Consider the following 15829-nt stretch of genomic DNA (forward strand, 5'->3'; position numbering starts at 1 on the left):
GTGCTTTGCATTTTGTATTCATTTCTCTTTTTCAGTTCACTAATGGGGAGAAGCCATTTTATTCTCCACTTTACAGACAAGAAAACAAAGGTGCACAATTTTTCTATCTGCATGCAGAACAAAAACTCTAGAGCAGTAAGACCCTGGCTGTTGTGCCCTTATCAGCATCTGTCACAGGACCTGACACAGACGCTCAATATGTAATTTATGACTTATCCATTTATTGATTGCCAGAAGAAACATACACCCCCTACGGCAAATCATGAACACCTCCCCAGTGGGGTGAGTTAGGTCATGGAGCTCTGAACCAGATGAGTTTAACTCTGCTGAAGGCCTTTCCAGCCTACAAGACTGCTGGCTTTAATGTGACACTGGTCAGAGAGGTGCTTCAGTGGAGGTGAGCTGGGCTGCATAACTCTGGAATTCCGGGGCAGGGCACACAGTCTTGCTGGGGCCCAATGGCACCCAACTCCAGTACTCTTTTGTCTGGAAAATCCCATGGATGGAGGAGCCTGGTAGGCGGCAGTCCGTGGGGTCGTGAAGAGTCAGACACGACTGAGCAACTTCCCTTTCATGTTTCACTTTCATGCATTGGAGAAGGAAATGGCAACCCACTCCAGTGTTGCCTGGAGAATCCCAGGGACAGGGGAGCCTGGTGGGCTGCTGTCTATGGGGTCGCATAGAGTCGGACACAACTGAAGCGACTTAGCAGCAGCAGCAGCAACCTCCCCCTAGAGTAGGTCTTAGTGCCCTCTATCATAATTTTCTTTTACTCCCAGTTCCCTCCAGAAGACTATGGGTACCTTAGAGGACTGTCTTAGAGTAGAAGTCAACAACAGGAGGGTAGGAGGGAGGGGAGAAAGAAAGAAGGAAGAAAAGAGGGGAGAGAGGTGACAGGTGGGTGGTTGTATGAGTTATGAGATGGTTCACATACATACTGACTCCAACACTTTGCTTTTAAAAAGTAGAGTCATTACTTGATGGAAATGAAGAATAAGAATCCTGGGACAGATGAGCATAAGGAACCTTCAGGACAGGAGAGCTAAGAGAGCTAAAATCATGTTGGGGGAGGGAAGGCAGGCTGGCAAAGACCAACCTGGGAACCCCACCCCAAAGCCACAATCAGTCCTCAGCTCAGGAATGCACCCTCTGTTGAAGTGAGATATCGATTTTTCACATTGCTGCTTTACACTCTTCCTAGATTTGGGACTGATTAACTCCAATAAAAAGCACTGCCAGCTGGTGAAAACTTAAAACAAAGGGTCTATACAAAAGCATCGTGTTCCCCCTCGCTTTCATGTATTTGAAGCAAGCTTACCCTCCCTAGTCGCCTATGGTTTCTGCATAAATTACTCTGCAAGACCAGCCTGCTGTGAGCGTGCTTGCCTGACTGCCTCTGCTCCCCTTCAAATCTGTCAGTTAAGCTTTAAGCATCTTGAAAACGTATTGTCTGGAATGAAACAACCAATTATGCTTTCAGGTTTTGTGGCATAATATCGCAGAAACTAGCAATTACAGAATCAGAGTGGCATCAAATGGGGTAGAAGGGAGTTAGCACGGATTATTCTTTAAATAGCAGTTACATGAACTCATAATAAATAGGTATTAAGTGTTAAATGTATGATAAGTAATTCTTGACAATGCAATTATCCAAACAGGAGAGGGGAAAGTGGCAAGATGGCATTGTCAAAGTCTTTTGTGCACGGCATGCTCAGTTAGACTGAAATGGGGAGGAAATTTGTCTCTGTTCCAACCAGCAGTGGAGGTAAGAGTACAGATGTGGGCACTGAAGGGCATTTGGCTGGGTCCTAAGAGCTGCTATGTGTTCAAAAGAGCAAAGCCCTTTCTGCTAGGGCAGGATATGGTTGACCAGAAAACTCTATGGCAACGAGCTCTTCTAATGCACAGCCATGTAACCAAACATATATATTTAGGAAGCTCTTGTTATAAAATGACATGCAGGTAAGTATATAGACTGGTTCTTAGCAGAAAACAGGTGTATAAGAAATGTTGGTTGAACTTATCTGGCACTTAGAAACAGGGCTGCTATGGAAAATTGTATAGGTTGTGCACTGCACAATTCCAGGGAAGAACATTTATATAGACGCACTGTGAACAGCTCCCCCTTGGACTTGGGACATGCTGTGGCCTTGTTTCAAGTTTCAACTCAATGGTCTTCAGCAGTATGATTTAATGATTAAAATGGAGGACTTGTGACCAGACTGCGAGTGTGCATGCTAAGTCGTTTCAGTCGTAGCCAACTCTGTGAGACCCTCTGGACTATAGCCCACCAGTCTCCTCTGTCCATGGGATTCTCCAAGCAAGAATACTGGAGTTGGTTTCTGTGCCCACCTCCAGGGGATCTTCCCAACCCAGGGATCGAACTTGCACCTCTTACATTTCCTGCATTGGCAAGCAGATTCTTTAACACTAATGCCAACTGGGAAGCCACTTGCTTACGATTACTTGTAGTAAAAAAGACTCAGGTATCACATACTCATAGAATTATAAAGCTGGATGGAGTCCATCTAGGCCAACTGTTTCCTGTTTCCCCGTTATATAAATGAGGAAACTGAGGCCCAAAGAAGGAGAATGATTTGTCTGAGGCTCTGCTTCATGATACTCATGATCGCAGAAATAATCTTTCCTTCTGTATGAAGATACACTTTTGCCTATGCTAATGCTACTATTCTTCAAGGTCTAAATCGAAGTATATTTTCTCCAGGAAACCTTCCATGGTGTCCACTGATCTCTTACCTGTCAAATCCTACAATAGGGATAGTCTCCCTCCCTTGCATCTTAGCCCCCTACTGTCTCATCACACAAGAGGCAGAGTCACCACATAAATCAGCATGTCCACTCCCTTGCTCTGAAGTTGCCTGTCATAGATAGCTGTAGTAATGACTCCAAATGTGTTCACACTTTCCTGTATATGTGCTGTTGGGTAGACCTATCGCTTGGTAGGGACCTACCCTTGAGTAGACTGACTCTAAGCTTTGCTGGTTGACTTGCTCTGGCCAGTGGTACCATAGTAACATGATGCAAGAGAGACTATACAAGGGGAAGTGCTTGTGCACTGGGGTTTGCCCTAAGCTGCTCTTCTTAGAAATTTGAGCCTCAGTGTAACCAAGTCAGGAATGCTAGTTGATAGGGGACGTGAGATCCAGCAGCCTTTGTTGCCCAGCTGACAACCAGTAAACCCGCTAAAGCAAAGCTGCCTTGTTGAGCACAGTCACATCCATTAGCCCAGCCAAACCAATAGAAGAATCAACTAGCTGAGTTCAGCCTAAATCCTCAACCTGCAGAATCAATTGAATCAATGTTGTAGGTTTAATCACAAAGTTTGAGGCTGATGTTATTCTATAACAAAAGCTACTGGAGACATATCATAATGCCCGAACCAAAACCCAAGATCTCTTGGCCTACAAAGCCCTATATGATCCCCAAGAACTGAAACCACCTATATGTCCTTAGCTTGCTACATTAATATGATTTTACTTCCTACTTTTTCAACAACACAACCTTTCTAGTCCAGGAAACTCTTGCCTTGTGAGGTAAAAGTTTCCAAATAACTTTATTTGTTCGTTCCACAAAACTTCTGAAAGACTCATTAACTCTTGAATAGAGAACATTCAAAAATAGTTTATGGCCTAAGACTCTTTGAACCATGACCTCAAAGTACCCACCTTGTAGTACCCACAAGTCCTAAACTTATATCATAATTCTTAGTCCTAACTAAGATTGTTTGTTGTAAGACTTGACCTAATCCAGACTTTAAAAATCTCATATATACTCCAAATTTGTCCTTCCTAGTCTGAAACACTACTGAGACTTTTTTGGCATGTTCTTCTTTCTTATTTGGATGAATATACGTCAATTTTGTTGAATCAGCAGGTAGTTTTGGTGATACACTCAGGGAGCCAGAATTTATCACCTCTGTATTCTGATGCCAGACCTATCCCTTATTCTTTACTCTCAAGTCATACCAACCTCCTTGCTTTTCCTTGAATATAGCAAGAATTTATTGTGTGAAAGATTTTGTGCTTGATGTTTCCACTGTCTGGGATCCACCAGCCTTGATATCTGCCCTATGCATCTCTCCTTTCATTCAGGTCTGTGATCAAATGCCACCAATCCTCTCATATCTAGAGTATCTAGGTCCTTCACTTTCTACCGTCTTATCCGTGGTTTATGTTTACTTGTGCTTTTGTTCATAGCATTTGTTTCTATCGAAATTACCACACACACACACACACACACACACACACTGTGCATTTATTGTCTTTCTCCTTTACTAGAAAGTAACTTCCAAGAGGTAGGACACATTGCCTGCCTCCTGCACCACTGTAACAGCACTGCCTAGAAGACAGGTGCTCCAAAAAATACTTTTTGAGTGAACCTTAATAAGTTAATATTAGATGTTGCTGTTTTGTTAATGTTGTTCTTGTTGTTGTCATTGTCACACTCTGTACTGTGCCTTTTTCTCCAGAACCAAAATCCCACCACTCTTCTCCTTCACAAATCTTTCTTGAAATGTCTCTGGGATCCTCTTTTCAGAGGAAATAAACCCCCATATGCACTTCCCAGAGAGCACTAAGGGTAAAGAACCCATCTGCCAATGCAGGAGATGTAAGAGACAGGGGTTTTATCCCTGAGTCGAGAAGATCCCCTTGAGGAGGGCATGGCAACCCACCGCAGGATTCTTGCCTGGAGAATCGCATGAGCAGGGGAGTTTGGCAGACCCCAGTTCTGCAAAGTCAACCACCAGTTCTGGGGTCGCAGAGTTGGACATGACTGAAACGACTTGCTATTCTTTGGAACTCTGCATTCAAATGGGTATATCTTTCCTTTTCTCCTTTGCCTTTTGCTTCTCTTCTTTTCATAACTATTTGTAAACCATCCTCAGACAACCATTTTGCCTTTTTACATTTCTTTTTCTTGGGTATGGTCTTGATCCCTGCCTCCTGTACAATGTCACAAACCTCCGTCCATAGTTCTTCAGGCAATCTGTCTATCAGATCTAATCCCTTGAATCTATTCTCACTTCCACTGTACATTCATAAGGGATTTGATTTAGGTCATAGCTGAATGATCTAGTGGTTTTCCCCTCTTTCTTCAACTGAAGTCTAAATTTTGCAATATGGAGTTCATGATCTGAGCCACAGTCAGCCCCTGGTCTTGTTTTTCCTGACTGTATAGAGCTTCTCCATCTTTGGCTGCAAAGAATATAATCAATCTGATTTTGGTGTTGATCATCTGGTGATGTGCATGTGTAGAGTCTTCTCTTGTGTTGTTGGAAGAGGGCATTTGCTATGACCAGTGCGTTTTCTTAGCAAAACTTTATTAGTCTTTGCCCTGCTTCATTCTATACTCCAAGGCCAAATTTGCCTGTTACTCCAGGTATCTCTTGTCTTCCTACTTTTGCATTCCAGTCCCCTATAATGAAAAGGACATCTTTTTTGGGTGTTAGTTCTAGAAGGTCTTGTAGGTCTTCATAGGACCATTCAGCTTATTCAGCATTACTAGTTGGGGCATAGACTTGGATTACTGTGATATTGAATGTTTTGCCTTGGAAATGAACAGAGATCATTCTATTGCTTTTGACAGTATACCCAAGTACTGCATTTTGAACTGTTTCGTTGACTATGATAGGTACTCCATTTCTTCTAAGGGATTCTTGCCCACAGTAGTAGATATAATGGTCATCTGAATTAAATTCACCCATTCCAGTCCATTTTAGTTCGCTGATTCCTAAAATGTCGATGTTCACTCTTGCCATTTCCATTTGACCACTTCTAATTTGCTTTGATTCATGGACCTAACATTCCAGGTTCCTATCCAATATTGTTCTTTATAGCATTGAACTTTACTTCCAGCACCAGTCACATCCACAACTGGGTATTGTTTATGCTTTGGATCCATCTCTTCATTCTTTCTGGAGTTATTTCTCCACTGATCTCAAGTAGCATATTGGGCACCTACCAACCTGGGGAGTTCATCTTTCAGTGTCCTATCTTTTTGCCTTTCCATACTGTTCATGAGGTTTTCTTTCTTTCTTTCTTTCTTTTTTTTTTTTTTTTAGGTTTCTTTCTTTTTTTTTTAAGTGTTTATTTGGTTTTTTAATTTTTTTTTTTTTTTTACTTTACAATATTGTATTGGTTCATGGGGTTTTCAAGGGAAAAATACTGAAGTGGTTTGCCATTCCCTTCTCCAGTGGACCACGTTTTGTCAGAACTCTCCACCATGACCTGTCCATCTTGGGTGGCCCTACATGGCATGGCTCATAGTTTCAATGAGCTAGACAAGGCTGTGGTCCATGTGATCAGATTGGTTAGTTTTCTGTTATTGTGGCTTTCAGTCTGACTGTCCTCTGATGAAGAAGGGTAAGAGACTTATGGAAGCTTCTTGATGGGAGAGACTCACTGAGGGGAAAACTGGGTCTTCTGATGGGTGGGGCCACGCTCAGTAAATATTTAATAAAATTTTCTGTTGAAGGGCAGGGCTGTGTTCTCACCCTGTTATTTGACCTGAGGCCAAACTATGGTGGAGGTAATGAAGATAATGGCAACCTCCTTCAAAAGGTCCCATGTACGCACCACTAAGTGTTCTGGACCCTGCAGCAGACCACCACCAACCCACGCCTCCCCTAGAGGCTCCTGAACACTCCTGGGCAAGTCTGGGTTAGTTTCTTGTGGGGTCACTGCTCCTTTCTCCTGGGTCCTGGTGCACACAAGGTTCTGTTTGTGCTCTCCAAGAGTCACTTTCCCCAGTCCTGTGTAAGTTCTGGTCCCTCTATAATGGGGCTAATGGCGATCTCCTCCAAGAAGGCTTATGCCATACCCAAGTCTACTGCACCCAAAGTCCCTGCCCCTGTAGCAGTCCACTGCTGACCCATATCTCCACAGGAGACACTCAAACACAGTTCTGTCTCAGTCTCTGTTGGGTCTCTGGGTCCTGGTGCACATAAGGTATATTTGAATATACCTCCAAGGTTCCAAAGAATAGCAAGCAGAAATAAGAAAGCCTTCTTCAGTGATCAATGCAAAGAAATATAGGAAAACAATAGAATGGGAAAGACTAGAGATCACTTCAAGAAAATTAGAGATGCCAAGGGAACTTTTCACGCAGAGATGGGCACAATAAAGGACAGAAATGGTAGGGACCTAACAGAAGCAGAAGATATTAAGAAGAGGTGGCAAGAATACACAGAAGAACCATACAAAAAAGATCTTCATGACCCAGATAATCATGATGGTGTGATCATTCACCTAGAGCCAGACATCCTGGAATGCGAAGACAAGTGGGCCTTAGGAAGCATCATGACAAACAAAGCTAGTGGAGGTGACAGAATCCCAGTTGAGCTATTTCAAATCCTGAAAGATGATGCTGTGAAAGTGCTGCACTCAATATGCCAGCACATTTGGAAAACTCAGCAATGGCCACAGGACTGAAAAGGTCAGTTTTCATTCCAATCCCAAAGAAAGGAAATGCCAAAGAATGCTCAAACTACCTCACAATTGCACTCATCTTACACGCTAGCAAAGTAATACTCAAAATTCTCTAAGCTAGGCTTCAACAGTATGTGAACCGTGAACTTCCAGATGTTCAAGGCGGATTTAGAAAAGGCCAAGGAACCAGATATCAAATTGCCAACATCTGCTGGATCATCAAAACAGCAAGAGAGTTCCAGAAAAACATCTATTTCTGCTTTATTGATATGCCAAAGCCTTTGACTGTGTGGATCACAATAAACTGTGGAAAATTCTTAAAGAAATGGGAATACCATACCACCTGACCTGCCTCCTGTGAAATCTGTATGCAGGCCAAGAAGCAACAGTTAGAACTGGACATGGAACAACGGACTGGTTCCAAATCAGGAAAGAAATACATCAAGGCTGTATATTATCACTCTGCTTATTTAACTTATATGCAGTGTACATCATGAGAAATGCTGGACTCAAGATTGCTGGGAGAAATATCAATAACCTCAGATATGCAGATGATACCACCCTTATGGCAGAAGGCAAAGAACTAAAGAGCCTCTTGATGAAAGTAAAGAGGAGAGTAAAAAGTTGGCTTAAAACTCAACATTCAGAAAACGAAGATCATGGCATCTGGTCCCATCACTTCATGGCAAATAGATGGGGAAACAGTGGCAGACTGTATTTTGGGGGGCTCCAAAATCACTGCAGATGGTGACTGCAGCCATGAAATTAAAAGACGCTTGCTCCTTGAAAGAAAAGTTATGACCAACCTAGACAGCATATTAAAAAGCAGAGACATTACTTTGTCAACAAAGGTCCATTTAGTCAAAGCTACAGTTTTTTTTTTCCAGTAATCATGTATAGATGTGAAAGTTGGATTATAAAGAAAGTTGAGCACTGAAGAATTAATGCTTTTGAAGTGTGGTGTTGGAGAAGACTCTTGAGAGTCCCTTGGACTGCAAGGAGATCCAACCAGTCCATCCTTAAGGAGATCAGTCCTGGGTGTTCATTGGAAGGACTGATGTTGAAGAAACTCCAATACTTTGGCCACCTGATGTGAAGGGCTGACTTATTTGAAAAGACCCTGATGCTGGAAAAGATTGAGGGTGGGAGGAGAAGGCGATGACTGAGGAGGAGATCGTTGGATGGCATCACGGACTCTGTGAACGTGAGTTTGAGTAAACTCCAGGTATTGGTGATGGACAGAGAGGCCTGGTGTGCTGCAGTCCATGGGGTCGCAAAGAGTCGGACATGACTGAGCGACTGTACTGAACTGAACTGAACTGAATCGACTGAGCTCACATACAAACCCCCATATATTTGCAGCCTCTTTGATGAATCTCTTTTCCATCTTCCTCTTTAGTGGAGCATTCAGTTTCTCCTGAAGCCACCGCTTTCCCAGCAGCCCTCGAAGTGAAGATAGCTCACCCTCCTAGATGCCCATTCCACAAGTGGGAACCGAGCTGGGCATTTCTCCATCTCCCTTCCTTCCACTTCTAGATTACGGCTCTTCAACTTTAGATGAAACTCCTGTCCTTCGTGGTCTTTTACTCCTCCTCACTGCCGGTCTCTCACCCATCATTCTCTCTCTCTCCCTAAAGACTCAGATTCCTGGTTCCTGCTTTCCCGCTCCACTCCCCCAATCCTATCAGTGTCAAATTGATTCCAGCATCTTCATAGGCACCAACTGATCCAACTCCTTGGTTTCACCTCGAATATTCTTTTTGCCGGTGATGTCTACCTTCTCTCCCCTTGACTCACTCACTCCCAACATGACTTTCTGGTCTCTGCATGACCTAGAGCTCCTTTTCTTAGGAAGTATTCAGCTCAGGCATCTAACCTTCTGAACACAACCCCTTATCTTTCCAAGACTCTTAGGTGATTTCTTCTACCACGTCTGATCTTTAGGGTTAGAGAGATCTCAAATCCCTCAACTTCTTGGCTTTCTTCTCATCATCCTTCTTTCTTGTCTCCACTTCTATCTCCACAAGTCTGGCCCTTAAAACTCATGATTTTCACATCCCTCATTAGCTTCAACTCACTGAACCCAGTGTGCTTCTGTCACACCTGCCAGACAAGTTCTGACCTTTCTTGAACCCCATCATTTGACTTCTCCCTGCCCACGCCTAGGCTGCTGAGCCCTGTGGGAGGAAACTCCACCACGTTGAAGATAAGTGCCATTAAAATCCAATGTCTTCAGCCTCACCTGAGGTCTCAGAGCTTCCAGCTTTCTGAGTAAGCTCTCTCCCACCCTCTAGGACAGTTATTTCATATTTCTCCACACTTTTTGAATTTCTTACCCCACTACCTCCCACTCACTCAAGACAGATAACCTCGCCTCCTACTGCACAGGGGAAAAATAGAAGGCTTTAGATAGGAACTCCTCAAAAGTTCTGATTCTAGACCTGCAAAATAAGCTGCATCTATACCCATCCTCTTTCCCTCCCTTGATAGTGAAGGGTGATACCTTCTTCCTTACCCATACTCTGGATTTCCTCTTCTTTTTCCCCATCCAGGACCATACCTGACTATCCTTACTCTCTCCTGCAACTTTAATTTCTCCCTTTCTTCTTGATTCTTTAGTACGTGGCTTTAACTTTCAAAGTCTTTCTGATTAAAAACAAACCCACCCCCAACCCTCTAAACCCACACCAGCTGCAGCCTCACTCCCTTACACAGCTAAGATCTTGAACAAGGTGCTTGCTCTTGCATTCTCATTCCCTCACCTCCTTCTCCTTCCTGAGCTCAGCACAACCCAACATCTATGCCCTCCACCCTGTACAGACTGACCTCATCAAGGGTCCAACAACATCCTTAGCAATGGTTTGAATCCACCAAAGCTTCTTTGTTCTCCCATACTTGACCTTTCTACTGTTGACAGTATAACTTTGAACCGTCATCCCTCCTAGGCTTCCACTGCAATTCACAAGCTGAGTATTCTTCCCACTTCTCTGGTCACACCATCTTATTCTTCTTCACGAGGACTCATTCCGTCTGTCCCTTAAATGTTGAGGTTCCTCAGAATTATGTTCTGGCTACTCTTGGTGTGGATACAGTGCATCCCTCTGGCCCATTTTGTACATTCTTCTGGCTTCAACACCTTCTCTATGCTGATGCCTCCAAAGTGAATGTCCCTGGCCCAGCTCTGTTTCAGACTTCCTGTACAAAAGCCTACTGGGCACCTCTGTCTAGATGTGCCATAAGTCTATCAGCCCACCTTAAAACTGCCACTATCCAGGTATTCCTATGTCAGCTGCCCCAAGGTGTTCAAACAGAACACTTGATATTTCTTTGGTTTACATTTTTCCCTTCATTTCTATGAAAGTTGAAGTGTTAGTCACCCAGTCCTGCTGACTCTTTGTGATTCCATGGACTGTAGCCCACCAGGTTCCTCTGTCCATGGAATCTCCAGGCAAGAATACTGGAGTGGGTAGCTATTCCCTTCTCCAGGGGATCTTCCAGACTCAAGGATCATCTCTATGCCCATGCTCAGTTCATCTAATCTGCACCACTACATATTTTGTAAATTCATCCATATTTCTTGAATCCCGCTCCTCTTTCCCTATTTCACTAACATCTCTCTTGTATACTCCTGGTCTCCCTCTAATTCTTGCTATAGCCTAAGGGATTTTTCTAAAGTGTAAATCCAGCCATGTCGGCCCATTATGTGATGCCCTTCCACAGTTCCTTGTTGCTCTTAGGAAAAAATCTGAATCCATTTAATGGCTCCTGAGACCAGTCATAGCTTGTGTGGTCCTGAGATACCATTTCTAGCCTGGCTCTTGTCACTCCAAGTGCATATTCTAGGTTCTGACCACATAGCACCATTTTCAGAACCTTGAGCAAGCCTAGAGTGTCTTGCCTCTGAGAATGTCACCCCCTGCTATTCTTTTATCAGGAAGATTTATATATATATATAATTTTATGTATTTATTTATTTATTGTTTTTGGCTGTGCTGGGTCTTCATTGCTGTGCAGGCTTTTCTCTAGTTGTGGGGAGCTGGGGCTAACCTCGAGTTGTGGTGTGCAGTCTTCTCATTGCAGTAGCTTCTCTTGTTGCAGAGCATGGGCTCTAGAGCATGCACGCTTCAGTACTTACAGCACACAGGCTGAGTAGTTCTGGCTCCTGGACTCTAGAGCACAGGCTCAGTAGTTGTGGTGCATGGGCTTAGTTTCTCTGTGGCATGTGGGATCTTCCCCGACCAGGGATTGAATCCAATCAGTATCTCCCACACTGACAGCTAGATTCTTTACCACTGAACCACCAGAGAAGCCTGGAATACTTCTTTAGTACCATCTTTCTCCAGTAATTCCCATTTGTCTTTCTGACCTTGGTCCACAGGCCCCCTCCTCCAGGAAGCCCTCTCTGTTTTGCCAGACTAGATTAAAGCCCTCTCCACTTATCCTATCCTAGGAATTGGCACAGGGCTTTGTAAGAGGTTCCCTATTCATCAAAATTTTCTATGGGACTGTCATCTTCATGAGGTCAACTCTTTGGCTTCCCACTCCAGGATCCCAGGCACCCAGCACCAGGCTTGTAATGGATAAGGCTGAGTGAGCATATAGTATAAAAATTAAATTAATGAAAATAAATTAAGAGGGATCCAGGGTTATGGAAGGAGTTTCCCTTGTGGCTCAGTCAAAAAGGATCCGCCTGCCAATGCAGGATCCCTGGTCTGGGAACACCTAGGGAACATGTCTGGGAACATCCCCTGGAGAAGGAAATTGCAAACCATTCCAGTATTCTTGACTAGGAAATCCCATGGACACAGGAGCCTGGGTGGGCTACAATCCATGGGGTCACAAAGAGTCAAACATATTTTGGTGACTGACCAATGAACAACATGTTTATGGAAAGACTGGACATCATCAATTTATTCTAGTATCTTCCTTCAGTTCTGTTCACCATCACCAAGAGGGGCTATAAACTGACTACCTTACCCAAACTATCCTCTGGCTTTCACATAATCAAAAGTATAAAGTAGTTTGACCAGTAGTTTTGTGAAATGGACAAAGCCTTGGAGTCATTTTAGGTACCCCAAATATTTTGTGACATTTAGTGTAATTTTTTTCTAATTTCAAACACAGTATATGCATAAATTACAATAAAAATTTGCTGAACACAGTGAAATAACAATACAATGAAATCACCCATATGACACCATACAATTGGAACTCGTGGTTAAAATTTCAATGTGTGTTCTTTTAGTATTTTTTACATTCACTTATATTCACTTCTTTTAGAAAAACATGGGGCCTATGGCACACACTGTGTGTAGTTACTCTTTTTTAAATGAGCACTGTCAGAGTGAACATCTTTCAATGTCAGTACATGTTCTTCTTTTTGTGTGGTTTTAGCAAACAGGTGAGTTTGTCTCATTATGATAAAAACTCTCCAGAAAGCAGGAATAGAAGGAACATACCTCAACATAATAAAAGCTATATATGACAAACCCACAGCAAACATTATCCTCAATGGTGAAAAATTGAAAGCATTCCCTCTAAAGTCAGGAACAAGACAAGGGTGCCCACTTTCACCATTACTATTCAACATAGTTTTGGAAATTTTGGCCACAGCAATCAGAGCAGAAAAAGAAATAAAAGGAATCCAAATTGGAAAAGAAGAAGTAAAACTCTCACTATTTGCACATGACATGATCCTCTACATAGAAAACCCTAAAGACTCCACCAGAAAATTACTAGAACTAATCAATGATTATAGTAAAGTTGCAGGATATAAAATCAACACACAGAAATCCCTTGCATTCCTATACACTAATAATGAGAAAACAGAAAGAGAAATTAAGGAAACAATTCCATTCACCATTGCAACGGAAAGAATAAAATACTTAGGAATATATCTACCTAAAGAAACTAAAGACCTATATATAGAAAACTATAAGACACTGGTGAAAGAAATCAAAGAGGACACTAATAGATGGAGAAATATACCATGTTCATGGATTGGAAGAATCAATATAGTGAAAATGAGTATACTACCCAAAGCAATTTATAGATTCAATGCAATCCCTATCAAGCTACCAAGAGCTAGAACAAATAATTTCACAATTTGTATGGAAATACAAAAAACCTCAAATAGTCAAAGCTATCTTGAGAAAGAAGAATGGAACTGGAGGAATCAACCTACCTGACTTCAGGCTCTACTACAAAGCCACAGTTATCAAGACAGTATGGTACTGGCACAAAGACAGAAATATAGATCAATGGAACAAAATAGAAAGCCCAGAGATAAATCCGCGCACATATGGACACCTTATCTTTGACAAAGAAGGCAAGAATATACAATGGAAAAAAGACAATCTCTTTAACAAGTGGTGCTGGGAAAACTGGTCAACCACTTGTAAAAGAATGAAACTAGAACACTTTCTAACACCATACACAAAAATAACTCAAAATGGATTAAAGATCTCAACGTAAGACCAGAAACTATAAAACTCCTAGAGGAGAACATAGGCAAAACACTCTCTGACATACATCACAGCAGGATCCTCTATGACCCACCTCCCAGAATATTGGAAATAAAAGCAAAAATAAACAAATGGGACCTAATTAAACTTAAAAGCTTCTGCACATCAAAGGAAACTATTAGCAAGGTGAAAAGGCAGCCTTCAGAGTGGGAGAAAATAATAGAAAATGAAGCAATTGACAAACAACTAATCTCAAAAATATACAAGCAACTCCTACAGCTCAACTCCAGAAAAATAAATGACCCAATCAAAAAATGGGCCAAAGAACTAAACAGACATTTCTCCAAAGAAGACATCCAGATGGCTAACAAACACATGAAAAGATGCTCAACATCACTCATTATCAGAGAAATGCAAATCAAAACCACTATGAGGTACCATTTCATGCCAGTCAGAATGGCTGCGATCCAAAAGTCTACAAGCAATGAATGCTGGAGAGGGTGTGGAGAAAAGGGAACCCTCTTACACTGTTGATGGGAATGCAAACTAGTACAGCCACTATGGAGAACAGTGTGGAGATTCCTTAAAAAACTGGAAATAGAACTGCCTTATGATCCAGCAATCCCACTGCTCACCATACACACTGAGGAAAACAGAATTGAGACACATGTACCCCAATGTTCATTGCAGCACTGTTCATAATAGACAGGACATGGAAGCAACCTAGATGTCCATCAGCAGATGAATGGATAAGAAAGCAGTGGTACATATACACAATTGAGTATTACTCAGCCATTAAAAAGAATAAATTTGAATCAGTTTTAATGAGGTGGATGAAACTGGAGCCTATTATACAGAGTGAAGTAAGCCAGAAAGAAAAACACCCATACAGTATACTAATGCATATATATGGAATTTAGAAAGATGGTAACAATAACCCTGTGTACGAGACAGCAAAAAAGACACTGATGTATAGAACAGTCTTATGGACTCTGTGGGAGAGGGAGGGGGTGGGAAGATTTGGGAGAATGGCATTGAAACATGTATAATATTATATATGAAACAAGTTGCCAGTCCAGGTTCAATGCACGATACTGGATGCTTGAGGCTGGTGCACTGGAACCACCCAGAGGGATGGCATGGGGAGGGAGGAGGGAGGAGGGTTCAGGATGGGGAACACATGTATACCTGTGGTGGATTCATTTCGATATTTGGCAAAACTAATACAATATTGTAAAGTTTAAAAATAAAATAAAATTTAAAAAATATATATATACATCCAATAGGTCCTTGTTGGTTATCTATTCTATATATAGTCATGTACGTACTTTAATAGGTCCTTGTTGGTTGTCTATTTTATATATAGTCATGTATGTATTTTGATCCCAAACTCCTAATTTATCCGTCCCCAAGTCCCTTTTTGGAGAAGGAAATGGCAACCCACTCCAGTATTCTTTCCTGGAGAATCTCATGAACAGAGGAACCTGGCAGGCTACACAGTCTATGGGATCGCAAAGAGTCAGACACGACTTAGCAACTAAACCACCACCACCATCACTACCAAGTCCCTTTTGGTAACCATAAGTTTGTTTTCTATGTCTGTGAGCTCTCTATTTCTGTTGGAAATCATACTCAATATCTAGTAACATCCTATAATGAAAAAGAATCTAAAAAAGAATATATATATAGAGAGAGAGTATATGTGTGTGTGTGTGTGCATGCGCGCGCACACACGTGCACTAGTTACTCAGTGGTGTCTGACTCTTTGCAGCCCCATGGACTGTAGCTCCCCCAGGCTCCTCTGTCCATGGAATTCTCCAGATGAGAATATTGGAGTGGGTAGTCATTTCCTTCTCCAGGGGATCTCCCCAGCCCAGGGATTGAACCCAGGTCTTGCCCTATGGGCAGACTTTGCCA

The sequence above is a fragment of the Bos javanicus genome, chromosome 10 (genome assembly GCF_032452875.1).
Source record: "Bos javanicus breed banteng chromosome 10, ARS-OSU_banteng_1.0, whole genome shotgun sequence".
Lineage (NCBI taxonomy): Eukaryota > Metazoa > Chordata > Mammalia > Artiodactyla > Bovidae > Bos > Bos javanicus.